This window comes from Lemur catta, chromosome 20 (genome assembly GCF_020740605.2).
Source record: "Lemur catta isolate mLemCat1 chromosome 20, mLemCat1.pri, whole genome shotgun sequence".
NCBI classification, from domain to species: Eukaryota; Metazoa; Chordata; class Mammalia; order Primates; family Lemuridae; genus Lemur; species Lemur catta.
The window spans coordinates 18,174,965-18,202,915 of record NC_059147.1 but is presented as its reverse complement, the minus strand read 5'-3'; the positions used below and the strand labels follow the sequence as shown (position 1 = coordinate 18,202,915).

The window sequence follows — 27,951 nt, the reverse complement described above, 5'->3', positions numbered from 1 at the left end:
AAAAGGCCTGGCAGGCGCTTCTGGAGGCAAACAGGTCTGTCTGCTTGGCTATCCTGAGAAGCCAGGTCAGGCTTCTAGAAAATTGGCCAAAAGGGGTGTGGGGCCACTATTTGCTAATTGGCAAGTTGAGTGAAGAAGTTACATATTCAGAGTCCTTTGGGTGAGTGGGAAAATTTAGATACTGTGTAGGAGATAGATTGCTCCTGCCTTTAAGGTACTCTAGAGGATATATCTGTCAGATCACTATTTTAGCTAATGTGAAACAAGGTCAACTTTTTGGGTATCTCTTTTTTTCTCCCCTGCAAATAGTCTTTTTTGGGGGGACAATTATAAACTATAATTTGTGAAATAATTTCTTGGGGAAAATAGTGACTAATTTAAGGTAACACTTCCGAGTGGCTTTTGAATTGTTAGGATGGTATTTTAATCCCTGAACAGACGTCCGGATATCATTGGAGCTTCTCTGACCTCATCAAACTCTGCCCTGAATGAGATGCAAGGCATGACTGTGTTTGGCACTTTCAGGCATTGATCAGCATCAGGCATCTTGAAATTAATAATCTTTCTTGTGAAATTTAGCCTAGAAGGAGTCAGCTGTATTTGTGAGATGATTGTGGTTAAGTTTTTTTAAAAACTGTAATTAGTATCTGGTTTTAAACTGAAAAACATGGTAAGAAGTTTCTTTAAAATCAGTTAGAATTTTGTGTGTTGTAAAACATATATAATCTTATAAAGACTTGAGGGGGAGAAAGAAAGGGAGTTCTCATTTTGCTAAAACTTCTTAGGTCTGTCTCTTACTAAAAATTTCTTTATCCTTTTTCCACTACCAGGTTGCATGCTGGAGTTTTGAGCTTATAATTAGATTCCAAAATTTCATTCCTCAGCTGTGAAACCTTAATTTTTTTCATCTACTTTGTGGTGAGGGTAGGGAGAGCCACTGAACCGTGGGGATGCAGGAAAAGTTGGAGCATATTAATCCTTTAGGGGAGGGTGTCTAAAGTGTGTGTGGGAGGCTGCTATTAATATTTTGGGTAATACATTCTTTACTATGTAGGGCCATCCTGTCCTTTTGCAAGATGTCAGACATACCTGGCCCCACCTACTAAATGCTGCAGTTCAGTGTGTCACCCCAAAATGCCCTCCCAAATTCCCAAATGCCCTTTGAGGGGAGTGGTACCACCCTGATTGAGAACCATTGCTTTAGGGATTCTTTCTTTTCTTCGAATAAAGTAATTAGCTTCTCCTGTGCAGTTCATTTGAGATGAGTCTTCATATGCAGTAGAGGTTCCATCTCACCACCTGGAACAGGCCACAGGATCTTCTGGGACATCCCTTTCTTCTCTCGTTCTTGTTGCTGTAAGAAGAAAAACTTGTTTCTACTTTGGAGCTTTTGAGTAAGGTCTGAGCAGCTTTTGCTCTCATGTTGTAAGATTAGAAGTGTGAGGATTTCTGTGCACAATTGACTAGATGCCTGGAAGTTGATATGCTTCTGTTTCCAGGGTGTTTTTGGAACTCTTCATAGGCACAGAAAACAGTTGTCAGTGAAATAAGTGGGGGAGTTCAGTGTACACCAGGCCTCGTCAGAGAGAGTGGGCCTATGCTGTGTCTGGAGGTAGAATACTGAGGGGTCCCAGGCCCAGCTCTTCCTCTGAGTAGCTGTGACCTTGGGCAAGACATACCACTTCTCTAGAGCCTCATCTTCGTTATTTTTAAAATGAATGTGGTAATCCTCATGAGTCGCAGCCTACAAAGTTTGTTCTGTGAACTCTGGGAGAGGAAACCCTGCAGTCACATTTCTCTTTTCTAGGTTCCTACAATTCCCCACGCAGTGACACTCACACATCCCGTTCCCTAGGCCTGGAATACTTTTCCTTCCCTTGTTCACATGGATGGCTCCTTTGGACCCCTTAGGGTCCAACTGAAATTCCTCCTCAGAGACCACTCTTAAAAATCGCCCCTACTGTTCCTCGCTCCAGTCACTCACCTGTTACCTTAATAGTTCTTAACACACTTTGTATTTTATTTGTCTGGTCACATTTTTCTACCTACAGTTTGAATAAATTCTAACTCCACGAGAGCAGGATGGTGTTTCTCGGTCACTGTTGTAACTCCTGCATTGTGCCTGGAACTAATATTTTTTGAGTAAATAAATTGAGTGCTTTATGTCCATCATCTCATTTAATCATCACTGTCACTCTGTAAGGTTAGACTATGTTTTCTTCCATTTTACAGGTGAGGAAACAGGCTTAGGGGGAGGTTAAGGAACTCACACAAGATCAGACTGATAGTAGGTGGCAGAGCCTGGATTGGAATGCAGATTTGCTGGTGCCAGAGCCTGGGCTCTTCACCACGCCACCCTCTTGCCTTTCCTCCGGAAACCTCGGGGAGCAGGGCAGCGTCCTAGAAATTACTCGTCTCTCATGAGGGTCTTGTGAGATAATGTACACAAAAGCCAAAGAATATCTAAGTGGACAGTGGTGGTGTTCCAGTGGGGGGATTTCTCCTATAGTTCTCTGTCTTCTTTAATTGCCTCAGAATGGGCAGAAAGGTTCACAACTGTTAGCTGCGGCCCCCAAATGGAAGCCGGTGCTGTGTCCTGAAATGTGACCTACATTGATGGGCTGCGTAATAATGAATACCACTGAGGAAAGCTGCTTTAGAGAAGCAGCACTAGAGTCCCTTCCTTTCCACATTAAAGTGTGAATTTTGCTCTAACTCCTAGTGGTTGGGTGATATTCTGGAGGCTTGTTCGTTCATTCTTTCATAGTTGTCCAGTTTATTTCAGAATATGGATTTCTAGATAGGGGGTAAAAATATAGAGAACCCACCATGTTGGAAGAGATTGCTGTTTTCTGGGTCCTACTACAAAATGGCTGGTCATTGAGGGTTTCACTCCACCTTCTTGGTCACATATGTGTGTACCTATCCATAGTCAGAAAAGTCTAAACTGTTGTCACCAAGCCATCAACTGGGACTGATATAAAGTGACTGAGTTGGTAAGTCTTTGAACGTGCTAGTGAAGTATCCCATGGGTTCTATTTTGCTGCCAAGAGAATCTGTGATTCTCAAGCGATTTCTTTTTCTCTACTATTAGCAAAAGGGGGAGAGTTGCCAACGCCATTGAGTGGGTCAGAAAGCCTTTGTGCCCCACCTTAGATGTGCTAGAGGTAGTGGATCTTTACATGGTTTCTGGAGAAGGAAAAGCATCTTGTGGTCTCCAAAGAGATGGGTTCCCTGCCCTGGAAAAGTTCTATTCTTAATGAAAACTTTTTTTTTTTAAAAGAATTTTTAGTTTTCTATTACTATGAGGGCTTATTTTCTATAAAGTTACCTTGAGGCAAAGATAATTTCTTGAAGGACATAGTTAACTCTTCTTCATTGAGATTTGAAAGGTGTTGCAAGGAACAGTGGTTTAGCTCTTAAGGTGTTGTTTTATGGGATATTTATGTTTTGATATTAAACAAAGACCTAACCCAATGTGTCATAGAAAATACTCTGAGCCAAGCCACTCTTAAAGAAATGAAGCTCTCGTTCCTTTTGGGAAAAGGAATATGCTTTACATATGTGGTATTCAACCCAAGCTTATTGAGCACAAAAGTTTTAGTACAGTGGCCCCCTTTACCCAAGGGGGATATGTTGTAAGATACCCCCCCCCGCCCCCCGCCGTGGATGCCTGAAACCTTGGATAGTACTGAAGCCTATATATACTATAGTTTTCCTATACGTACATATCTATGATAAAGTTTACTTTATAAATTAGGCACAGTTAGAGATTAACAACAATAACTAACAATGAAATAGAGCAATTATAATAACATGCTGTTATAAAAGTTATGTGAATGTGGTGTCTCTTTCTCTCTCTCTCTCAAAGTGCAGTCATGGCCAGGATTGGTGGTAGCCAGATGCAGTGGCTCACACCTGTAATCCTAGCACTTTGAGTGGCTGAGGTGGGAGGATCACTTGAGCCCAGGAGTTCAAGATCAGCCTGGGCAACATAGCAAGACCTTGTCTTTACAAAAAAATAAAAAATTTAGCCAGGCATGGTGATGCACTCTTGTAGTCCCAGCTACTTGGGAGGAAAAGCTGAGGCAGGAGGATTGCTTGAGCACAGGAGTTCAAGGTTGCAGTAAGCTATGATGGTGCCACTGCACTTTAGCCTGGGTGAGAGAGCAAGACCACATCTCAAGAAAAAAAAAAAGAAAAAATACAATCATGCATCACTTAACGAAAAATGCTTCGTTAGGTGATTTGTCATTGTGCAAACATCAAGAGTGTACTTACACAAACCTAGATGGTGTAGCCTACCACACACCTAGGCTATATGGTATAGTGGTGGATTATTCCTACGTTACACTTGTACAGTGTGTCACTGTACTGAATACTGTAGGCAGTAACACAACGGTAAGGATTTGTGTGTCCAGACATAGCTAAACATGGAAAAAATATAGTAAAAATACAGTATTGTAATCTTATGGGACCACTGTTGTTGTATATGCGGTCAGTTGTTGACTGCAATGTCATTGTGTGGTGCAGGACTGTATCTTAATATTTTCAGACCTTGGTTGACTGCAGGCAAATGAAACCATGGGTAATAGGGACTACTGTATACTCAATTATAAAACCAAACTTCAATTTTGACAGTTTCAAAATTGGAAAAAATTTCATAGGGAAGTAGCGGTAACTTAAAGGGGATATTAATCCTGCTCCTACTGACCCTTAAATAGGGCTGTTTTTAATGACAGTGGATCACTGAGGTTGTACTAGAATCTTGAAAGCCCAAAACCTAAATCCTAACCCCAGTCTTTCAGGATGATGGGTGAATATAAATTTTCATCTATTTCTTTCCCAGGCTCTGTCATGGCCTAGTCTGAATCAAATAGTCCATAGTCATTACTGTGGGTATAGGCTTGAGGATGAAAAGGGAATTCTTAGAGACTCAGCAGTTTTCATTTCTGAATTTTATGTTCTCATAAGGACACAGGTTTATCCTTTAATCCAGCTTTTGGGTTCCTGTCCTTGATGTACGGTATGGATGAGGGTAGGAATGAATGAATAACGTGAAGACCAACCCTCAAGTGTGAAGCAAGTAAAGAACCAAGTTTAACCTTAAAGCAGCGGCTGGGGTAGTTTTAGACTGATGAAACTTTACCTTGACATCTCCCTGGAGTTGTTAGTCTTGAGAGTACAGCCTTCATCTGCTGGGAGAAAAGAGGAAACTCTAAGTTAGGGGGGGCATGATAAGAATTTACAGCACAGTCTTGGATCTATAACAGAAGGAGGAGGATACAGACAAGAGCTCTCCTCATTTCTGTGAATGGTTCAAAAGGATTCTTAACCTGGACTGTGCCCAGTATTCTCTAGGAAGCCAATTAACAATGCTGATGACTGGACCCCACTCGTACAATTTAGTAGAGCTGACGACAGATCCAAGAATCTGAATTTGTAACAAATGATTCTGAAAGTATGATAAGAAGAACTTCTAAATCTGAAACTCAGCTCTACCATGTATTTGGTTTTTCTTCTCTCCAAAGAAAGAAAGAATTCTGAATGCTTGTTTGGTGCTTCGTTAGCTTTGTTTTCAATATTGCTAAACTGGTCGGCTATTTCCTAAGCAAGATCCTTATAAGTCTTTTCTGCAGCTTCCAGAGGGTAGGTTCAGCTGGCAAGAATGTTGTTCATTGTTTGATGATTTTCTTTTACACAGCACTAAGCATTTATCTCCTACATGTAGACCTAAGCCAGTCTGCCTTGGTGCTGAGAATTGAGGTTGTTCTGAACAGAGGGTAATTGTGGCAATGTCCCCTCTCCTTCTGTGCTTGTCTTCCCCCTGATTTTTCTTCTAAGGCACAGCTGTCTTTGTGCTACAGAAGGGCTTACTGAGTTGTATCCTCTTTTATACATCCCCAGGCAGCTAGACAAGTCAAGATCTTAGAATGAATCCAGACTTTAAAGAGGATGGAATACCTATTTTTCCTTTTCTCTGCCTGACCCGAAAGTATAAGACTCTTTGCGTATGAAGATCTGTTGAGCACAGACATTTGTTTATTCAGTTGATATTTATTTAGTGCCTCCAGTATACCAGGTCCTATGGTAGGCATTGGAAATATGTATTTATTCCAAAGGTGATTAACGTTACTTTGTTCTTTATGAGAATCTTTGCTTCCTCACTCCTCAAGAGTCTGAGATTTTGCCTTCTTATCAGCTCCTCTGTTGAATAAACAAATAAATTCAGGTATTTGTCCATGAGGGCGCTGCAGGGTTTATTATATTTCTTCTCTACTTCTCAGTCACTATTCATTTTTTCCTAAACCCTATTTCTGGGCTGGGGCAGGTGATCTTTGTGCTTCCAGGCAAGTACCTACTAAGAAATTCCTCATATGTCCCGATGTAAGGGGTCCTCTGTCTTCTCAAGGAGAATATCAAAAGAAAAACTGATTTTCAAACTCTTTATGTGTATCTCTGACTTCAGTATCCTTGTCATCCCTGGAGCCACTTTTCTTTCTGGTCATTGAACACTATTTTCTGGAAGCATGATTCACCACTTTTTAAATCTGTCTCTGTAAAATTTATCCCAAGCCACAAATACCCATAAGAAAATTTCCTCCTTGGTAAGCTTGTGTCTCTGAGCTCCACAACATTGACACTGCTATGCTGGTCCCTGTCCTCCCCCAATTTTTTTTTTTTTTTTTTACTGCAGTAAAACACGTATAACAGAATTTACTATCTTAACCACTTTTAAGTATACAGGTTCAGTGGTACTCTAAGTACTGCATATAAGTAGCATCATACAGTATTTGTCTTTTTGTGCCTGTTTGATTTATGACATTTAGCATAACGTCCTCAGGGTTCATCCATGTTGTAGCATATGTCAGAATTTCCTTTCTTTTTAAGGTTGAGTAGTATTCCATTGTATGTATACCACATTTTGCTTATCTGTTCATCTATTGTTGGACATGGGTTGCTTCTACATTTTAGCTATTGTGAATAATACAATTATGAATGTGAATGTACAAATATATTTTTAAGACTCTGCTTTTAGTTCTTTTGAGCCTATACCCAGAAGTGGAATTGCTCCATCATGTGGTAATTCTACATGTAATTTTTTGAGGAACCACCACACTGTTTTTCCACAGCAGCTGCACCGTTGTACGTTCCCACCAACAGTGCACAGGCTTCTAATTTCTCCACATTCTCGCCAACAGTTGTTGCTTTCTGTTTTTTTGATAATAGCCATTCTAATGGGTGTGAGGTAGTGTCTCCTAGTTTTGATTTTTATTTCCCTAATAATTATTGATGTTGAGCATCTCTTCATGTGTTTATTGGCCATCAGTATACTTTCTTTGGAGAAATATCTGTTCACGTCCTATGCCCATTTTTGAATCAGGTTGTTTTTTATTTTGTCGTTGTTATCTGTGCTGTTTTAAGAAAAAATTTAAAGCCTTATTTATGATAGCCAATACTGGTGATGATAATGTTATTCCCCCCACTGGAATAATTAATAAATCTATGTTATATTTGAGTACTTTTTGCTTAGAATAAAAATATTTAGAAGACTGGTTTGTACTGAGAGACTTTTATGAGGACTTTGGCTATAAGCCGATGCCTTAATTTCTGAAGGATAATTTTTGGAGAAACCTTGCCTTATATTTAGGCATATGTAGTTATTCATCTTAGTGAATTAGACTTGTCAGAGCAGTGCTCTAGCTTTCTTTTTGGTAGTACCTTGAGCCCTCTAAAAAGTTTAATAAAGCCATGCTTCACAAAGAGTTGTTCTAAAATTAGTCATCTCTGTACTGTACTGTACAGTATCTTTTAAGGTCAAAGTTGATTTGTTAGCATGTGGGATAAACTTTAATCTAGAGTCACCCAGTTGGTCTAGAACAGAGGTAGAAGGAGAACCCAAGGTCCCAGGCCTCAGCCAGAGTGGTCATTTAACCCCCATTTCTCAGCTTTTTGGAGATGTTTTCATTGTTTCCATCTCAAATAATTTTTTTCCCTGTGGAGAAGGTACCTTTCCTTAGAGGGAGGTATTAAGATTCTTTTATCCTGATGCCTGCCTAAGTACTCTGGGAATCCTACATGGATTTGAGGAAGCCCTTGGGATTCCTACCTAACAAATTAGCTTTCTGTAATGTTGTTTTAGTCCACGTAGATCATTTACACTGTCAAAGGTATAACACCCATCTAAGTGAGCTTTTCAAAGAAACTTTATTATAGCTCTGACCACTACTATAACAAGCATCCCCAAATACTCATGTACACCTTGTATTACTAGGTGTCCTTTGCCCTGGTCAGATATGGCTGAAACATCGCAGTCAGTAAGCTGAAAGTCCCTAGGCAAGTCTTAAGACCTGTGATGAGGGCTGTCTTGCACGCTAGCTGCCTTCCATCTTATTATCTGGCAAGCCCAGGCATGTTTGCCGTATTTAATTCATCCATTTCCCACCTCCTCTCTCAACCTAGAGGCCAAGTGCAACACAAAAGGATAGTGAATCTAAGTGTCTCCAGTATTTTGAGGTATAGGAATCTCCTATGAAGTGGCAGATCTTTGAGAAATAGTATTATGAGCTGTTCTGTTTTGCTGTGGCTTTGGAAAACCTTTGGATTCCTCTACTGAAAACTTGTTTGGAAAAAAAAAATCTTTTTAATGAAACAGTGTGAGTCACAAAGCAGCCACCCCTTCTCATAATAGCATTTCTCACCAGGGGAATTTTTGGTAGCTGTTGGGGGAGGGATTTGAGTAGGTTGTGGATGATAAATCCCTCAGTGGAACATAACCAAAGGCTGCCATATCAGAACTCTGGTGCTTTCCATGCTGACACCGAGCCCTGAATTCAAAGTGCAGGACAGCAGAATGGAATGGAGAAGCCTGTGCTCAGTGAATCGCTGCAGTGGCATGACCAGTGACATTGGAGTTTCTACATTGACAATCAGTTCATTAAAACACCGTTGTCATATAAAAGGGCCTTGAAATGGAGGCCTTGGGTTGGAGGGCCAGAAGCCATTTACAGGCAGAGCATCAGCTTTCTGGATTTAGGGATGGCTGCGGACCTACTGATAAGAATCTAAAGGTCCTGAGCAGTTTCTGAACTGGCAGCTTGGTGCTTGGCACTGACCATGGTACCACTTTGCAAAGAGTGGATTCGTACAAGGTCATTTGTGCTCTTCAGGATTTTTGGTCCAAGGCATTTAGAGTGGCACCCAAAGGAGACATAACCTAGTCAGCCTCCTTGTAGGATGGTGAAAAGGAAATACTAGAGATGCTGAGTTTAGAACAAGCCAGGATTATGATATCAACATCTAAATTGTGTGCCCTAAACCTTTCTGCCAACCTGAGCCTGAGTTTTAACTGTTTTCAACTTCATTGATTTGCCATTCTTCTTCGGGGCTCACGTCTGAACCACTGTCTTATGTAAGATGCAGACACAGGGAGGTCTGAAAGATTATTACAATTGTGCTAAGATTTGCTTTCCTTTGGAAAGTCACGGCTGTCTCCATTCCGTGTTTTCCTGCCTTTGTATTTTTCTTCAAAACTTCTTCCCAGTTCCAGGTCTCCAGAGCTCAATAAAGGGGAAACAGGAAGTCGGCATTTGATGCGTAACAGCCGGCATAACATAATAGAGAAAAGGGCACAAGCGTGGAACTGGGAGGGAGAAGTCTGGGCCTTGAAGGGACCAAGCTTGTAGGATTGTACATATATCCGTCAACAATGACTTTTACCAACTCCTTCAAAAAAGGAAAAAGCAATTAGGAGCCTCTGTTCAGAGAGGACTGATTTTTCTTAGGTTATGTAGTGGAAGTTCAGCACTTATATGATGGCATACAAGCAGGCATACAAGTAATTATAAAGTATCTTTTGCCTAAGGAGTTCAAAACACTTAAAAAGTGATGATCACTTTTATAAAGTAATAGGAATTACTTCCCCCTATCTCTCTTTCACTTGAGGATCCACAGGGTACATCTTATCATGGGATAGATTTTAGCAATGAACTCTAAAGTTTTAGTCCTGCGATTGTTAAATGAAACAGTCACAGGGGTTTGTGCTGTTTCAATTTTAGTTTCACTTGCACATTTCAGGAAATCAAATAGTGGTGTGACTCTGAATAGGAACTCTTTGGTGTCTTGGAATTATTTTTAAAAAATGAAATATTTTAGGCATTCAAAAGACAGATACCTACTAAGCAGATTAATAAATAAAACATTATGGATATAATTGTATGTTCCCTGCCCTATTCCCATTTTCTCCTTCCCTCCTCAAAGGTAAGCACTGCCCTAACTCTAGTGTTTATCCTGCTATGTATGTTCATACTTTTGCTGCATGAATCTATGCAAACAGTATTTGTTTTACCTGTTTAATTTTATGTAAACTTTATGTAAACTATATAGATATGGAAAGATAGAGACATTGTGATACAGATAGGTATGTATATACATACATATATATACCTCAAAATGGACTTCAGGTAGTATATAAATCCATTTTACTACTTACTGCTATAGCACATTCATTTTCACTGTTGCACTCTATTGTATGAATGTCACAGATATCACTGTTTATTGATCATTCTCTTATCAATGGATAATAAAGTTATTTCCATTTGCTTCAAGAATGTTTGCTTACTTGAATAAGTTTTTCTTGAGTACATCTTTAGTCATGAAATAGGGTTATGGGTGTGCATGTGTGTGTATATATATAGTCAACTCTTAATTAAATATATTGCCCAGCAGGCTGGGTGTGGCGGCTCACGCCTGTAATCCTAACACTTTGAGAGGCCAAGGCAAGAGGTTCACTTGAAGCCAGGAGTTTGAGACCAGCCTGGGCAACATACCAGCCTGAGCAATATAGCGGGACCTCGTCTCTACAAAAAATAGAAAAATCAGCCAGGTGTGGTGCTGTGTGCCTGTAGTCCCAGCTACTTGGGAGGCTAAGGCAGAATTGCTTGAGCCCAGGAGTTTGAGGTTGCAGTGAGCTATGATGATGCCACTACACTCTAGTCTGTGCAACAGAGCAAGACTCTGTCTCAAAAAAAAAAAAAAAAAAAAAAAAAAAAAAAAAAATATATATATATATATATATATATATATTGCCCAGTAGATCCCCAATGTGCTTGTACTAATTTACACTCCCCAAATAGCTTATTTTTACTTGCTGCATGTCCTTGCCAAAACTTGATGTTAATTTTTGGCAAGCTCTAGTGAGTATGAATGGTATATCATTGTGACTTAATTTATTTATATATTTGATAATACATATTTATATTAATATTGTATATTTAATCATCATGTTTCCTCTTCTGTGAAATGCATGTTCATGTCTTTTACCCATGTTTATACTGGGTGGTTCATCCTTTTCCTGCTGGTTTGTATGAATTTGTGTTTCTGCTTTTTTTGTTTCCAGATAATAATTCTGTATGTAATGCAGATGTGTCTCCTCTTAGTCTATGGCTTATCTCTTTAGTCTCTTTGTGATTTCTTAGGGTTAACTCAATTTTATTGTAATTGGATAAAGTGTTTTCCCTTGTGGCTTATGCATTTTGTGTGTTAAGAAATATTTTTTTTACCTGAGGTCATAAAGATATTATCTTATGTTTTCTTCTCAAAGTTTTTAAATTTTGCCTTTTCTATTTAAATTCTTAATCCATGGAGAATTAAATATTTTGAATGGGATAAGATAGGGACATATTTTCCTTTTTTCATATGAATAACAAGCTCTCCCAGCAGCATGTGAGAAATAAGAAAGTCTTTTCCTGCTGATTTGCAAAGCCACCTCTGTCATATGTCAAGTGCCTTCCTAGGTATGTTTGTTCCTGGGCTTTTTTTTTTCTGTTCTCTTGGTCAATTTGTCTATCCTTGTGCTAATACTGTCTTAATTACTGTAGTTCTATTATAGGTCTTACTGAGTGGAAGGGCAAATCCTTCTATTCTTTTTCAAAACTGTGTTGGCTAAATGAACCTTTCTAGGGGACAAATAAGGGAATCCAGGTACGATCAACAAAATAAAGTACAGAGTACCAGGAACTGCTCTGTTTATAGCTGGTATTCTTTTTTAATGACAGGACATCTGGCAAACCCACTCTAATGGGCAGTTTCAAAAATTTTTCCCCTACTATATTGCACAAACAATAACATTTCCCTATGTCTTTGTATTGCAAACAACAGAATAAACAGTTCTGTATGTTACAGACAACAACAATAAAAACAACAAAAACTGGTTAGCTATTTTGGGCACTTTATGCTTCTAGAAAAATTTTAGAATCAGCTTTGTTAACTTCTGTGAGGAGAAAAAAATGGTAGGATATTTATTAGAGTTACATTGAATTTATCAGTTGCCAGTTTTATAAATTTGAGTCTATCGATGAACCTGATGGGAATGGATTTACCAATATAAGAATAGAATTTGTTTACATTTTTAAAAATTTTGATTTTTGACTTACAGAAAAGTTACAGAACTTATGCAGATAAATATTGTATATCTGTCACCCAGAATCCTCAACTGTTACCAGAAATTATTGACATCTATTAAGTTCTTGACTCTGCAGAGCAGTTTAAGGTCTTAATAAATGAAACTTCTCAAGTCTAAGAAACCCACATTGACCTGCTCCTGGAAATGGGAGAACCATGTGACCTTAAATGTGACATGGTGTCTGAAGAGGTGGCCAGGCCCAATACTGAGGTCTCCTTTAATTATCGTTGGTCCGTGTCCCTATGTGAACTGAAATAATAGATCCACTGCTACCCTCTTGCTCCCAAAGTTTGTGCTCTCATCCCATGTGTTGAAAGAAAGGGTTTTCAGACAGCTACAGTCTGGAGAATTCAAATCAGGTCTGCCTCAGGATGACATTAGAATGGCTTTTGGAAACTTGGCTCAGCTGAGCCAGAGATATGTTTATTGGAGGAATGAGACGCTTTCTTGGGAGAGGTAGTGTGGGGTAGTGGTTAAGATTGCAAGCCTGGTGCCAGACTTCCTCCTCAGGTGTCAGCCTCGTGTTGCTGATTTTTAGTTTTGGAACCTTGGGCAAGTGACCTAACAACCTTGCACCTTAATTTCTTTACCTCTAAAGTGAAGCTACCAATAACAATAATATCTATCATATTGGATTATTGTATGAATTAAGTGAGTTTATAGGAATATCCATATCTCTCAAAACAGTGCTCAGCAGATAGTACGGGATCAATAATTATAAGCTGTTACTTTTTAATGTCATTGGATAAAGCTATAATTTTTTAAAGATCTTGAATCCTTTTTGTTAGATTTATCACTAGGTACCTTATAGTTTTTTGTTTTTTTACTGTAAATAGTAGCTTTTAAAATTTTTTATAATTGTTTCAAGTTTCTTGTATATTCACCAAACTTGCTGAACTCTCATAGGTCTAATAGTTTTAATGAGAATCATTAACATAGAAAATTCAGAGAATCATATCCTTTGCAAATAATGACCATTTTGTTTCCTCTTTTCTACTCCTCTTATATGTCACTTCTCTTTCTTATTTTAAGATTGCTGCCTAGTTGCTCCAGTAAAACTAATGGAATCTATAATTGTAGGAATCATTATTTTCCTCCTATTCTTGAAAGGAATATTTCCTGCTTTGAAAGCATTGTATATCTTTTTTGGTAGATAGACTTTATTCCCTTTTATTCCTATGTTACTAAATAAGTATCACAAATGACAATTTTATAAAAATTTTTCCTTGCATTTATTCAGATCATCATCTGGTCTTTTTCCTTTCATTTGTAAATGAGGTAAATTATATTAATATATTTTCTAATGTTAAACTATCCTTATATTTTTGAAATAAACCCTAGTTGGTGTGATGTATTCTTTTTTTATACATTACTAGATTTAATGTTAATATTCTCCTTTGGATTTTTGCATATACTATGAAATTCCACTCAAAATTTTATTTTTACAGTGTCTTTTTCTTCTCTTGTTATTAGGATTAATATATCCTTTGAAAAGGAGTTGAGAAATGTATGTTCTTTTCTAGAAGAGTTTGTATAAAGGTATATTAGAGTTAATGGCTGTAAAACGATGGCACCCTCAGAGAGGTAATTGGATCAGATTTAATAATGAGACAGTTTACTAAGGTATGAGCAGGATTAAAGGAACTGACAGTGGATGGGTGAAGCATCCAGAGACTGGCCATCCTGGGAAGCTGTTGTCACCCTTAGATCTGAAGAGCAGGGGAGAGAGCTGTATCAAACCTGGTGAGAACTGTCGCCTTGGCAGAAGTGTTTCACAAAACTTTGGATTTACATAGAAGAATAAAAGCACTGCCAAGCCATGGCAAGGCACAGCGGGAACTAGGCAGTAAAAACCCTTAACCCCTCTATCATCTTGCACTCCAGTCTCCTGCTGGTGCCTCCCATTGGCCAAACCCAGAAGTTTATGGACAAGGGAACCTTGTCCAGACTTACCCTTATTCTTGTTAGCCTTGTGCTGTACACATCAGAGTAGAAAGAGGATCTGGAGGAAAACAAATTGAGACAAAAAAGTATCAATACTTTGAAGGCTTGGTAGAACTCACATGTAAAATTCTCCTGTAGAACTGTCTGGGCCTGGGACTTCTTTGAGTGAGTAGGTTTTTACTGAATGATTCAAGTTCTTTAATATTATTGGTCTAGTCGGGTTTTTCCATTCTTGTGTCAGTTTTGATAAAGTGTATATTTCAAGGCAATCTCTGTGTCAGTCTCTATACTCTGTCCCCCTTTTCATTCATAATATTGTTTGTATGTTTTCTTTTTATTCTTGATTAATCTTGCCAGATGTCTGTTTTATGAGTTTATTTTCAAAGTACTAACTTTTGATTTTGTCTATTGTCCTTTTTTTTTTTTTTGCCTCCATATCATTGCTTTCTACTCTTAACTGTATTTTATTTTTCCTTCTGCTTTCTTTGGGTTTGCTCCATCATTTTTCTGACTTCTTGGGTTGGACCCTATGCTCATTTGTTTTCACTCTCCTTTTCCAATATAGGCATTTGAAGCTCTCAGATTCCCCTTTAAGTACTTCTTTAACTGGATCCCATGATTTCTAACCTACAGTGTTTTATCATTCAGTTCTAGGTATATTCTAATTTCCGTTATGACTTTTTCTTGATTCATGAATTATTTACAGTTGTATTTTAAAATTTTCAATATTTTTTAAAGTTGGCCTTTAACTTAATTGCATTATAGTCACAGAATAGTCTGTTGCTAATTGGGTTTTATTGATGCTTGATTTGTGTCATACTACATTGTCAGTTTTCATAAACATTTTGTTCATGCTTGAGAAGGTTGTATTCTGAATGTTGGGTGAGGTTGTATTCTGTATATCCTTAAATCAAGCTTATTAGTTGTGTTGTTCACATCTTCCATCTCTTACTAGATATTGGTGTTCTTGATCTAACAATTCCTGAAAGAACTATGTTAAAATTTCTTTATGACTGTCAATTTGTTAACTTCTCTTTATAATTTTGTCAAATTTTTCTGCATATAATTTGAAGTTCTCTTAAGTGAATATTTGTATAGAATTGTTCCCTGGAGAATTGTAGAGAGCATCTTTATCCTTAATAATACTTTTTCCCTTGGTCTGTTTTGTCTGATATTAATGTCAACTTTTTTTGTGTAAATATTTGTCTAGTATAACTTTTCGCATCCCTTTACTTTTAGTCTCTTTGCCCTAATGTCTTAGATATATCTTCTGTAAATGACACATAGTTAGACTTTTGCCCAACATAATCTGAGACTGTCTTTTAATTGGCAAGTATAATCCATTTAAAAGTATTATGGTGCTTTGAGAAGCCAAGGTGGGAGGATCATTTGAGGTTAGGCGTTCGAGGCCAGCCTGGGCAACACAGCAAGACTTTGTCTCTGCAAAAAATAAAAAAATTAGCCCGGTGCAGTGTTGCACACCTGTGGTCCTAGCTACTCCGGAGGTTGAGGAAGGAGGATTGCTTGAGCCCAGTTCAAAGCTACAGTGAGCTATGATTGTGCCACTGTACTGTAGCCTGGGTGACAGAAGAAGACCCTGTCACTTTAAAGAAAAAGGTATTTTTGATTACAATTATATATTATTTTAATATCTTATTTAATATCTTACTTTGTGCTATTGACCATATGGTTTGTTTGTATTTTTTTCTCCTTTCCCATATCCTGTTAGATAGTTTGGGTTTTCTGTATCCCATACTTCCATTCTTACCTTCTTCCACTCCCCATCATCTGGAAGCTTTGAATTCTTTTAGAGACTTCTCTTAAATTTTTGGCCTGCATTCTTTAATACAATCTAAAGTTAAATCAGTTATCTCTACTCTCTTCCTGAATAAGAACCCACAGTTTATCTTAGACGTTGCTATGGCTCAGTGTTATAATTCCACTTTATTTTTATACCATGGAATTAGTTGTTGGTATTCTTATTTGATAAAGTCTGCTTATGTGGATTCACCCACCTGTTTACCAACTTCTTTGCCTTCCATCCCTTCTTTCTTCATACTTCATCCTTCTGAGTTATATTTCCTTCTTCCAGAGATAGGCTTGAAAACTTTTTTCAGTGAGAATCTATTAGTGCTAAATTCTTTTTTTGCTTGCCTAAAAATGTTTTTGTCGTAACTGTTGGATAATTTAGCTGGATATAAAAATATGGGTTGACAGTTATTTTTTCTCAGCAATTAAATGATGTTACTCTGTTTCATTGTCTTCTAGCTTCAGATGAGAAGTATGCTTCTAGCTGTTGAGAAATCTGCTTCTCAACTCTTAGAGTTAATCTGTTTTTTTTTCTCTTAGCTATTTTTTAATCTTCTCTTTGTTTATAGTGCTTTGCAAATTTACTGTTATGTGTTCCTGATTTGATTTATTTTTATATCTCTGGCTTATTATTTGTCCTTGAATAAGAGATTTTGTGTTTTTAAAGCACTTGAGAAATTTTCATCCAATTGCCTCTTCATATTTTACGTTTATTCTTTCCCATCTCTCCTTTTGGAAATTGTAGAAGTCATACACTGGGACTTCTGTCTCCTTCATGTTTCTTAAAATCTTTTATTTTTTTTCAGTTCATTATATCTGTATGCTGTACTCTGAGTAATTTCTTATCTTCACTTTTCAGTACTGTAATTCTTTTTTCCTCTGCCTTTTTTTTTTTTTTTTTTTCTTTTTTAAGACAGAGTTTCACTTTGTTGCCCCGGCTAGAATGCCGTGGTGTCAGCCTAGCTCACAGCAACCTCAAACTCCTGGGCTCAAGCGATCTTTCTGCCTCCAGCCTCCTGAGTAGCTGGGACTACAGGCATGTGCCACCACGCCCGGCTAAGTTTTTCTGCATTTTTTTTTTTTTTTTGAGATACAGTCTCGCTTTGTTGCCCAGGCTAGAATGAGTGCCGTGGCATCAGCCTAGCTCACAGCAACTTCAAACTCCTGGGCTTGAGCGATCCTACTGCCTCAGCCTCCCGAGTAGCCGGGACTACAGGCATGCGCCACCATGCCCGGCTAATTTTTTCTATATATATTTTTAGTTGGCCAGATAATTTCTTTCTATTTTTAGTAGAGACAGGGTCTCGCTCTTGCTCAGGCTGATCTCTAACTCCTGACCTGGAGCGATCCACCCGCCTCGGCCTCCCAGAGTGCTAGGATTACAGGCGTGAGCCACCGCGCCCGGCCTTTTTCTACATATTTTTAGTTGTCTGGTTAATTTCTATTTTTTTAGTAGAGACGGGGTCTCGCTCTTGCTCAGGGCGGTTTCCTCTGCTTTTTAACCTATTCATTGAGTTTTATCTTTCACTGAACTATGTTTTAAATTCCTTGGAATAACTTGGTGGGTTGATTACTTACTGCCTTCAGTTGTGCAAAAACAAACAAAAATGAGTAAATCTCTATGCTTCTATTTTTTTTTTTTTTGTTTGTTTTCCTCTTTGGGAAAGTAAACGGGGTTGGCTAGCTGCTTTCTGTTACGTTCTCTTCCTGCTCAAAAATCCCCTGACGCCATATCACTGCGGCAAGTACACTGTTGAGCAAACAAGCACTATGAACAGGGAGGCAGGAAACTGGAAGCCCATCATCCTGTTGTTCTCCACTCCCAAAGGAAGGAGCAGCTCCTGAGTCATGTAGGGAAACCTTTCAGCATTGTACCTCTTGGGGGCTCACAGCTGTGGCAAGGATCTGTTTCTATGGCAACAGGCAGCTTAATTCTTCCTCTGTACTCAGCATGTGCAGAGAAAGTTACATGATAAACTTGTAGAGCTTTCTATGTTCTAGGCAGGCTGGATTCATTCCTTTTCTTCTCCTAGATCAATCACACTGTGCAAAATAGTAGCCACTAGCCACAGGTGGTTATTTTAATTTATTTTTTTATTAAATTTTTTTTTTCTTTTAGAAACAGGTCTCACTTTGCTGCCCAGGCTGGAGTGCAGTGGCACAATCATAGCTCACTGCAGGCTTGAACTCCTGGGCTCAGGCGGATCCTCCCACCTCAGCCTCTCAAAGTGCTAGGATTATAGACATGAGCCACCATTCCCAGCGATTTTAGTTTAAATTAATGAAAATTTAAAATTCTGCTTCTGTGTCACTCTAGCCACATTTCCAGTGCTCAATAGCTACAAATGGCTAGGGACTGCTATAGACAGATAGCACACGTGAAGAACATTTTCATCATTGCAGAAAGTTCTGTTGGACAGCGCTGTTCTAAACTCTTCCATAATACTCTTACAGTAGATAGAGAATTGGTAAATGTGTAATTTCAGAAAATGGATCAAGTGAACTTCTTGGTGTCCAGAATCTAGGAGGCTCTAAGAGTTACTGCCGTTCTGTATCATCTGTGTGTGGGAAGAATTCAGAGAGGGCATTGCATTCCATGAATGATTTATGGGATCATCGGTGATCCCAGGCCTAGTTGTCTTAGCTGTAATTTGGTACCGTGGGAAGAGGAGAAACTAGGTAAGTTGGAAGGTGATGAACCCCTGATGTTGAATAAGCTTTGGGGAAAATGCAGAAAATTTCCTGCATGGGCTTACTGATTTTAGGTAACTGGGATTAAGCTCAGACTAGGGAGGATGGGTTTGTGACCACTGGCACAAAGTCTTATTACTTGAAATTTGACTCAGGTTGGAAATTCCTTGTAATAAAATCATCTTTTCTCTCCACCCCCTTAAATTGCCATCTCATTCTCCTTTGAGTTCTGTAGAATAGTTTAAAATTCTCAAGAAAAGAAAAGATACCCCTGTCATACATACTCACACACTCATAGCTTCCTCAATAGAGTATCATTTCATTTACTGGACTGCAAGGTTAAGAACAACATGAGTCACACCAGCCCTGGCCCCGACAGGCTACACAGAGGGAAAAGGGGCACTGACCCCAACCTGTTCTTTGCCTGTGGCAGACTTTGCTACAGTTTACTTCACTCTTTACATGAAGCTCTGTAGGGACTCAGGATCCTTGTCAATATAGTACTTCACGTGCCCACAGTCCATACCAACTGCTGGAGTTGACACGGGAGACTAAACCTGTTTACTGTCCTTTGCTAGGGATTTGAGGCTTGGAGTTTGATACTCTGAGAAGGGGTGGTGGTGTTGCTTATTGCAGAGTACTTACTATGAGCCAAATGTGTGTGGACGGAAAAACCCAAACTCTGAAATATTTGAAAGAAGTTTATTCTGAGCCAAATTTGAGGACCATGACCTGGAGCCATGCCCAAGAGGCCTTGAGCAAGTGGACTCGCTGTGGCTGGGTTACAGTTTGGTTTTATACATTTTAGGGAGACAGGGGTTACAGGTAAATCATAAATCAATACGTGGGAATCATACATTGGTTTGGCCTGAAAAGGTGGGACATCTCGAAGGGGGAGGGCGGCTTACAGCCTATAGGTGGTTTTGAAGATTCTTTGGCTGACAGTTGGCTGAGAGAGTTAGGCTTTATCTAAAAGACCTGAAAGGAAATGCTTAATTTAAGATAAAGGTGCAAACACTCTAGGAGGTCCAGACAGGAGAATCTCTCAAGTTAAGATAAGGATCTGCTGGGATGCTTGAGTTAAGATGGGGGCTTTCTATCTTTTAAGTGATGCTAATGCTATACCGGAATCAGGTTGGGAAGTAAACCACACTATATTTGGTTAACAAAAACCTGCTTAGTGGGATTTTACCATTTGTGAGCCTGACTCATCTGGCCTCGTTAGGAAGGAATTTGAGCAAAAGGAAAAAATCAGAGTTAAGAAAGTTAAAAAAAAAAAACAAACCGAAGTCTCTTGTAAGTTTGACCCATGGTACAGAGTAGGTGCCTTAAATAAAAGTTCAGCAAAGATATACATGATGAAATATAGTAATTTTAGGGACAGAGATAAAGGTAATTTGTGTTGTAAAGGGGGTTCAGTACTTGGTTTTCTAAATCTGGTGATTTTTGTAGAGTTGGCAAAGGTGGCTTAGAGTTGACTTTCTGGAAGAAATTAATCTGAAAGAAAAAAGAGGTTTGTAAGATGAAGGAGTTTAGAAAGAATTCAGAGGCAGCATTTGTAGAAGGATGAGGACGAAGTTGTAAAAGAAAAAAATGCTCTGGAACAGGTAAAGGAGTTGGAAAAGATGAACTGATAGGTACTCAGCAGAAACAGAAGTTAACAGACCTTTGTGGTTTCTAAATCAGTGTTTTTTGGTTTCTAGGCAATTCTGGAAGCAAGGGTCCTTCCTGCTTTTTTTCTGATCACAAAAATATTCAGAATATTCACTGTAAAGATTTCAAACGCTAATGTAGAAAGCAAAAGTTCCTCCATGATCCCTTTGGTATGTATTTCTCCAGATTTTTGTCCCTTGGATGAATGGGTATGTGTAAAACAGTAGAAGGCACGTTATGCTTGTTACAGTTTCACAAATTGTTTTTACTTAATGTCCCCTTCATTGTTCCATGGCTATCCATGTGCATGTGTGGATTTTATTTTGTTTTGTTTTTGTCTTTCGTAATTTCTGGAAACTTGTTGTACCTGGAAGTGGAACCTATTCACAGCAATCTCTCCCCCACCTTCCCCCAGCCATTGTGCCTGTTTCGGTGAAGTCATGATAAAATAGTTTTGTTTCCCAAAAAGATTGCCCCAGAATGCATCTACCCTTTTATCTCTTTGCTAGAGAGACCATATCTACCATTTGGTCAAAGCTACTCTGTAAGTTGTTACAAGATCATAGAGCTCCTCCTATAAGCTTGGTTTGTTCTTAGAGACCAATTAAATTACAAGCCAGAAAGAACCGAGAGCTTGGCCCCCGTTGCAGAAGACATTTGATAAATAAATAACACCAGGCCGGAGTATTCATAGGACCCCTGCTTCCTTTCTCCCAGCCCTCTGTTCTGAAGCAATCTGAATATGTCTAACTTGTTCCAGAGTTCACTGCTTCTTTCCTTTTTTTTTCTCAGTGGGATAATTGCTTCTGTCAATGGCTAGACTAGAACATAAGAAATTTTTATTTTGAATCCGCAATCTGAGCAGCTATAAAGAAAATACCAGGCAGCAAGGGGTTAAGGGGGCACATTTTAAGTCAGGCCTGTAAGTGGCGGCTAGTCATAGGTCTGCACTCAGCCTGGTGCTTTTGCTTCCTTAGGGTGCTGCAAACAGAAACTGTTCTGGTGGGCCTGGATACCTATCTGGGTTGGATCCCACAGAGGAGTCTTCAAAGGGGCTGATCCAGTAGCCCCAAGGTCTGAGTAGCTGGCTGGTGACTGTCCAGCAAGGGTCTTGATTTTCCTCCCTGCTCTAGTATGGAGTAATAAAATGAGCAGTAACCAAGCATCTTATTTGAGTTGTAAATGAACTCTCATCTGTGCTTAAATGAACGTGCGAAATATTCTTAAATAAGAAAAAGTGCCCTTTCCTAGGGTTTTTTTTTTCCCCCTTAAGACGTTGCTGTTACATGTGACTATCTGAGGCAAGAGTTAAAGGGACTGGCACAGAATCTGGAAATAGAGTTTAGAATGAAGTTGAACCCATTACCCAGTAGCAAGGTCAATGGTTATAGAGTTCCTGTGTGCTCAAAGCCCTTTTGGATGACACGTGTCATTTCCTCCATGCCCCCGGAAAGTGGAGAAACAGGAGCAGATTAGGCAAAGTACTTGGAAAAAATTCTGTAATGGTTTGAGCCTCAGCCAGGCTTAATACTTGAGTGTTTGAACTCTTCCCTACTGAGCTGTTGCTTTCATAAGTCTGTTTTTGTTGGTTATTGCATTTAAAAAAAAAAAATGAAACAAGTAGAGTTGTAGCAAACAGTAGTATGTGATAAGAATGTTACTAATAGCAAACATTTATTTAATGCTTACTGAGTGCCAGGCACAGTTCTCAATGCTTAACGTGTATTCACTCTTTGAATTTTCACCCTGGGAGGTTGTTACTATTATCATTCCCATTTTACAGATATGAAATCTGAGTCCTAACTGTTGGGGAACCCGCCCAGCATCACACAGCTAGAAAGTGGTGTGGCTCTAATAAATGGTATCTCATATTGTTATTAAATTGCAATCGGTTTTGCCATCAAAAATTACATTGTGGGAATCTTTCTCAGCCTTATAGCTGAGACTATGGCATTCTCTGTAGTTTCATAAAATGGTGGAGAAATAAAATACATTTCCTTACCATGTCAGCATAAGAGTTGTCACCTGGGACTGCATTTTTCTGCTCTTAATCATAACATCAGTCCTCTCAACCATCTTTGATTCCCTTAGGACATACAGTCCAATGATCCTTTTTCTATCTTCTTTTCCCTCACCTCCTCATGCCTGTGCTTTACACCTTAAATAACTTAAATTCCACGGTCAGTCGTTTTTCATACAATCACTGCCTCATGTAATACACTCTCAGCCCTCTCCCCCTCTTTTGCTTCGTCACACTTGCTTGGCTAAATCACAACTCTGGTTAAATCCAAATCTCTGCCTTCTTTGTGAGTGTACTCCTGGGCTGGAAGAAGGCCCAGCGTGCTCACTGCCCTCAGTCTTAATTCGTGATCACTAACCTCAAGCAGGCCCTTAATACTGCCTGGGAATCCTGCTGTATTTCCATGGTTCATTCATTCTCCACCCTCCTTAGAGGAGTATTCCACACTTTCTCCTCTCTTTTGAAAACTTCCTTGTTAGCCTTTACTAATGACCTTACTTCCTGTTTCCTTGAGAAAGAACTTAATGGCACATCCTGCCATATCCACCCACTTACTTGCATCTCTGCTATTTTCCCCTTTCCTGTAACTAGGTATGAGCAAGAGCTGATGCCTCCACCTGCACACTAGATTTCCCACTTGCTGAGTCCAGAGCGTTGCCCCAGCCTTCCTCTGCTCTGTCGCCTAAATGTTACTTCTCTAGTGGCATATTCCTGTCAGCACACAAACTGCATCTTGGAAACAGGAACAAGAACAAATTAGCTCTCTTGGCCCTATTATATTAATACTTCTCCTACAGATACCACCCCATTTTGCTGCTTCCTTTTATAGCAAAATTCCTCGAGAATTCTCTGTTCTTGGTTTTCTGATTTTTCTTCTGCCATTCTCCTTGAACCCATTCCAGTCATGTAATTGCCCTCACTACTCAATTAAAACTGCTCTTATCAAGGTCACTGAGGACTTTTGTGTTGCTAAATCCAATAGGCCGTTCTCAGTTCTCAGTCTGGAAAAGGCAGCCACACTGACACAGTCACTCACTTCTCCTTGAAACCTGTCTTCACTTGCTTCCAGAATGCCATGTTTTCTTCCTACCTCTCTCATTGATCTTAGCTCCTTTGCTGATTCCTCTTACTCTGTCCACCTCTGATGTTGAAGGGCATGGAGGGAGGCTTAGTCCTTGGACCAATTCTCATCTTTTTGTATGTCACAACCTTGGTGAAGTCATTGATGCTGGTGGTTATAAGTACTATGTGTATGCTAATGATGCCAAAGTTTATATCTCCAGCTTGACTGTTCCCTTGACCTTTGTTTTGTTAAACTATCATTGAGATATATTAATAATTCACATACCCTACAATTCACCCATTTAAAGTAAACAATTCATTGGTTTTTAGTGTATTCAGAGAGTTGTGCAACCATTACCACACTCAATTTAGGACATTTGTTCATTATCCCAAAAGGAAACCGCATAACCACTAGCAGTAACTCTATTTCTCTCCATCTTCCCCTGCCCTGGACAACCACTAGGCTACTTTCTGCCTGTATAAATTTGCCTATTCTGGACAGTTTATATAAATGGAATCATATATATTAATAATACATAGCTTTTTGCATGTGGTTTCTGTCACTAATAATATTTTCAAGGTTCATCCATATTGTATTATTTTTATTTTTGTGTATTTATTTATTTTTTGCTAGGCTAGTCAAGTATAGCAGTGGGAATCATCCATGTTGTAGCATGCAATAGTACTTCATTCCTTTTTATGGCTGAATAATATTCTACTGTGTGGATATGTCACATTTCGTTTATCCATTCATCAGTTGATAGACATTTTAGAGTTGTTTCCACTGTTTAGCTATCATGAACAGTGCTGTTGTGTATGTTCGTGTAGTTTTGATGTGGACATATGTTTTCATTTCTCCTGGGTATATACCTAGGCATAGAATTGCTGGATCATGTGATAGCTCTATGTTTGATCTTTCTGAGGAATTGCCAGACTGTTTTCCAAAGCAACTGCATCATTTTATCTTCCCACGAACAGTATATAAGGGTTCTGATTTCTCCAAATCCTTTCTAACACTTGTTATTATCTATTTGATAATAGCCATCAAATGGTGGTTGTGAAGTGGTATCTCATTATGATTTTGATTTGCATTTCCCTATCAAGGATGTTGGGCATCTTTTCTTGTGTTTATTGGCCCTTCATATACAGCCTTTAAAGAAATGTCTATTCAAGTCCTTCGTCAGTTTTTCAATTGAATTATTTGTCTTTTGGTTGTTGAGTTGTAAGATATATATTGGATATACTAATTCCTTATCAGAACATGATTTGCAAAAATTTTCTTTTGTTCTGTGAGTTTTCACTTTCTGTGAAAGTTAGGATTTGTACTTTTACTTTTTTTTTTTTTTTTTGAGACAAAGTCTCACTCTGTTGCCAGGGCTACAGTGCCATTGTGTCAGCCTAGCTCACAGCAACCTCAAACTACTGGGCTTAGATGATCCTCCTGCCTCAACCTCCCAAGAAGCTGGGACTACAGGGGAGTGCCACCATGCCTGGCTAATTTTTTCCAGTTTTAGTTCCCCAGCTAATTTCTTTGTATTTTTACAAAGCGAGACCGGGTCTCGCTCTTGCTTAGGCTGTTCTCTAACTCCCAACCTCAAGCGATCCTCTAGCCTCAGCCTCCCAGAGTGCTGGGATTACAGGCATGAGCCACCGCGCCTGGCCCTCGATAATAACCTTTGAAGCACAAAAGTCTGTTTTATTTTGTTGAAAGCCAATTTATCTGTTTTTTTCTTTTGTTGCTTGTGCTTTGAGTGTCATATTTAAGAAATTGTTGCCTAATTCAAGGTCAGGAAGATTTCTATGTTCTTTCCAAGAGTTTTATAGTTTTAGTTCTTACATTTAGGTCTTTGATCACTTTTGAGTTAATTTTTATATATGGTGTGAGGGAGGGGTCCAACCATATTCTTTTGCATGTGAATATCCAGTTGTCCCAGTACATTTATTGAAAACACTATTCTTTCTCTGTTGAATGTCCTTGACACCCTTGTTGAAAATCAGTTAACCATAGATGTGTTTATTTCTGTACTCTCAATTTTTATTCTACCAGTCTATATGTTTATCCTTATGCCACTACTGTACTATCTTGATAACTATAGCTTTGTAGTAAATTTCAAAACCAGAAATGTGAGTCCTATGTCTTTACTCTTCTTTTTCAAGATTATTTGGCTATTCAAGGTCCCTTGCAATTTAATATGAATTTTTGGGATCAGCTTATCCATCTCTGAAAAAAATGATTTGAGATTTTGATAGGGATTATGTTGACTCTCGAGACCAATTTGGGGAGTATTGCAATCTTAACAATATTAAAATGGAATGTCATGAACATTGATGTCTTTCCATTTATTTAGATTATCTTTAATTTTTTCAGCAACGTTTTATAATTTTCAGGGTTACAAGTCTTCTACTTCCTTGTAAAGTTCATTTTTTTCCCAAGTTGTTCCAGCACCAAATATTGAAAAGACTATCCTCCATTGAATTACCATGGAAACTTTATACAAACTTTGTAAAACACTCATGGGTCTACTCCTGGACTCCATTCTATTGTCTATATATCTGTCCTTATGCCAATACCATTCTCCTTTGATTACCGTGGTATTATAATAATTCTTAAAATCAAATATTTTGAGTCCTTCATTGTATTATTCTTAGTAATTAGGATAGTCTCAAGCCTTTGAGTTTCTATAAATTTTAGAATCAGCTTGTCAATTTCTACAAAAAAAGCCTGCAGGAATTTTGATTGAGATTGAGCTAAATTTATGGATAAATTTGGGGAAAGATAACATCTTAACAATATTGCAACTTACAATGCATGAACATAGCATTTCTCTATATTTTTTTTAAAGAGGTGGGGTCTTGCTATGTTGCCTAGGTTGGTCTTGAACTCCTGGCCTCAAGTGATCCTCTTTTCCCAGCCTCCCAAGTAGCCACCATGCCTGGCTCTACATTTAAGTACTCTTTAATTTCTGTCATCAATGTTTTGTAGTTTTAGAGGAAAGGTCAATATTTCATATTTGTTGATGTTTTAAAAGGGTTTTTATTAATTGTGATAAAATATACAACATAAAATTTACCCTCTTTTTTTTTTTTGAGACAGGCTCTCCCTCTGTCACCCCAGGTTGGAGTGCAGTGGCACAATCATAGCTCAACACAGCCTCAAATTCCTGGCATCAAGTGATCCTCCTGCCTCAGCTTCCTGAGTAGCTAGGACTACAGGCTTACACCTGTATGCCCAGCTAATTTTAAAAAAAATTTTGTAGAGATGAAGTCTCACTGTGTTGCCCAGGCTAGTCACGAACTCCTGGCCTTAAGCGATCCTGCTGTCTTGGCCTCCCAAGTACTGGGATTACAAGCCGCCATACTCAGCCAAAATTTATCCTCTTAACCATTTTAAGTGTACAGTTCAGTAGCATTAAGTATATTCACATTGTTGTGCAACCAATCTCCAGAACTTTTTCATCTTACAAAACTGCAACTCATTAAACAACTGCTCTCTCTTTCCCTCTCCATTCAGCCTTTGGCAACCACCGTTCTACTTTCTGTTACTATGAGTTTGACCACTCTTGATGACTTATATAAGTGAAATTATACAGTATTTATCTTTTTGTGACTGGCTTTCTTAGCATAATATACTCAAGATTCATCCATGTTGTAGCAAATGTCAGAATTTACTTCCTTTGTATGTATGTATCATATTTTGTTTATCCATTCATTCATTCTACTCATGGACACTTGAGTTGCATCTACCTTTTGAATATTGTGAATAATGCTGCTGTGAACATGAGTGTACAAATATCTCTTCAAGACCATGCTTTCATTTCTTTTGAATATATACCCAGAAGTGGAATCACTGGATTATATGGCAATTTTATTTTTTTTCTTATTTTTGAGACAAAGTTTAGCTCTGTTGCCCAGCCTAGAGTACAGTGGCATGATCATAGCTCACTGCAGCCTGGAACTCCTGGGCTCAAGCCATCCTCCTGCCTCAGCCTCCCAAGTAGATGGGACTACAGTTACATGCCACCATGCCCAGCTAGTTTTTTTTTTTTCATTGTGGTTTTGATTTGCATTTCCTTAATTAGTGATGTTGAACATGTCTTCATATGCTTTTTGGCCATTGGTATATTCTTTTTGGAAAAATGTCTGCTCAAATCCTTTGCCCATGTTTTAATTGGGCACTTAGTTTTTTGTCATTGAGTTGTAGAAGTTCTTTTAATTCCTTATCAGATATATATATTTTCTCCCATTTTTTTCCTTTTCATGAGTTCTTTCATGTATAGAAGTTTTAAATTTTGATGTAGTTCAGTTTTTC

General features: G+C 38.6%; 1 protein-coding gene across 4 annotated transcripts in view; it reads left to right on the top strand.

Moving 5' to 3' along the window:
- ZNRF1 (zinc and ring finger 1) overlaps nucleotides 1-27,951 on the top strand; it is a 103,988-nt gene that overhangs the window by 1,946 nt on the left and 74,091 nt on the right. The window lies entirely within an intron of this gene.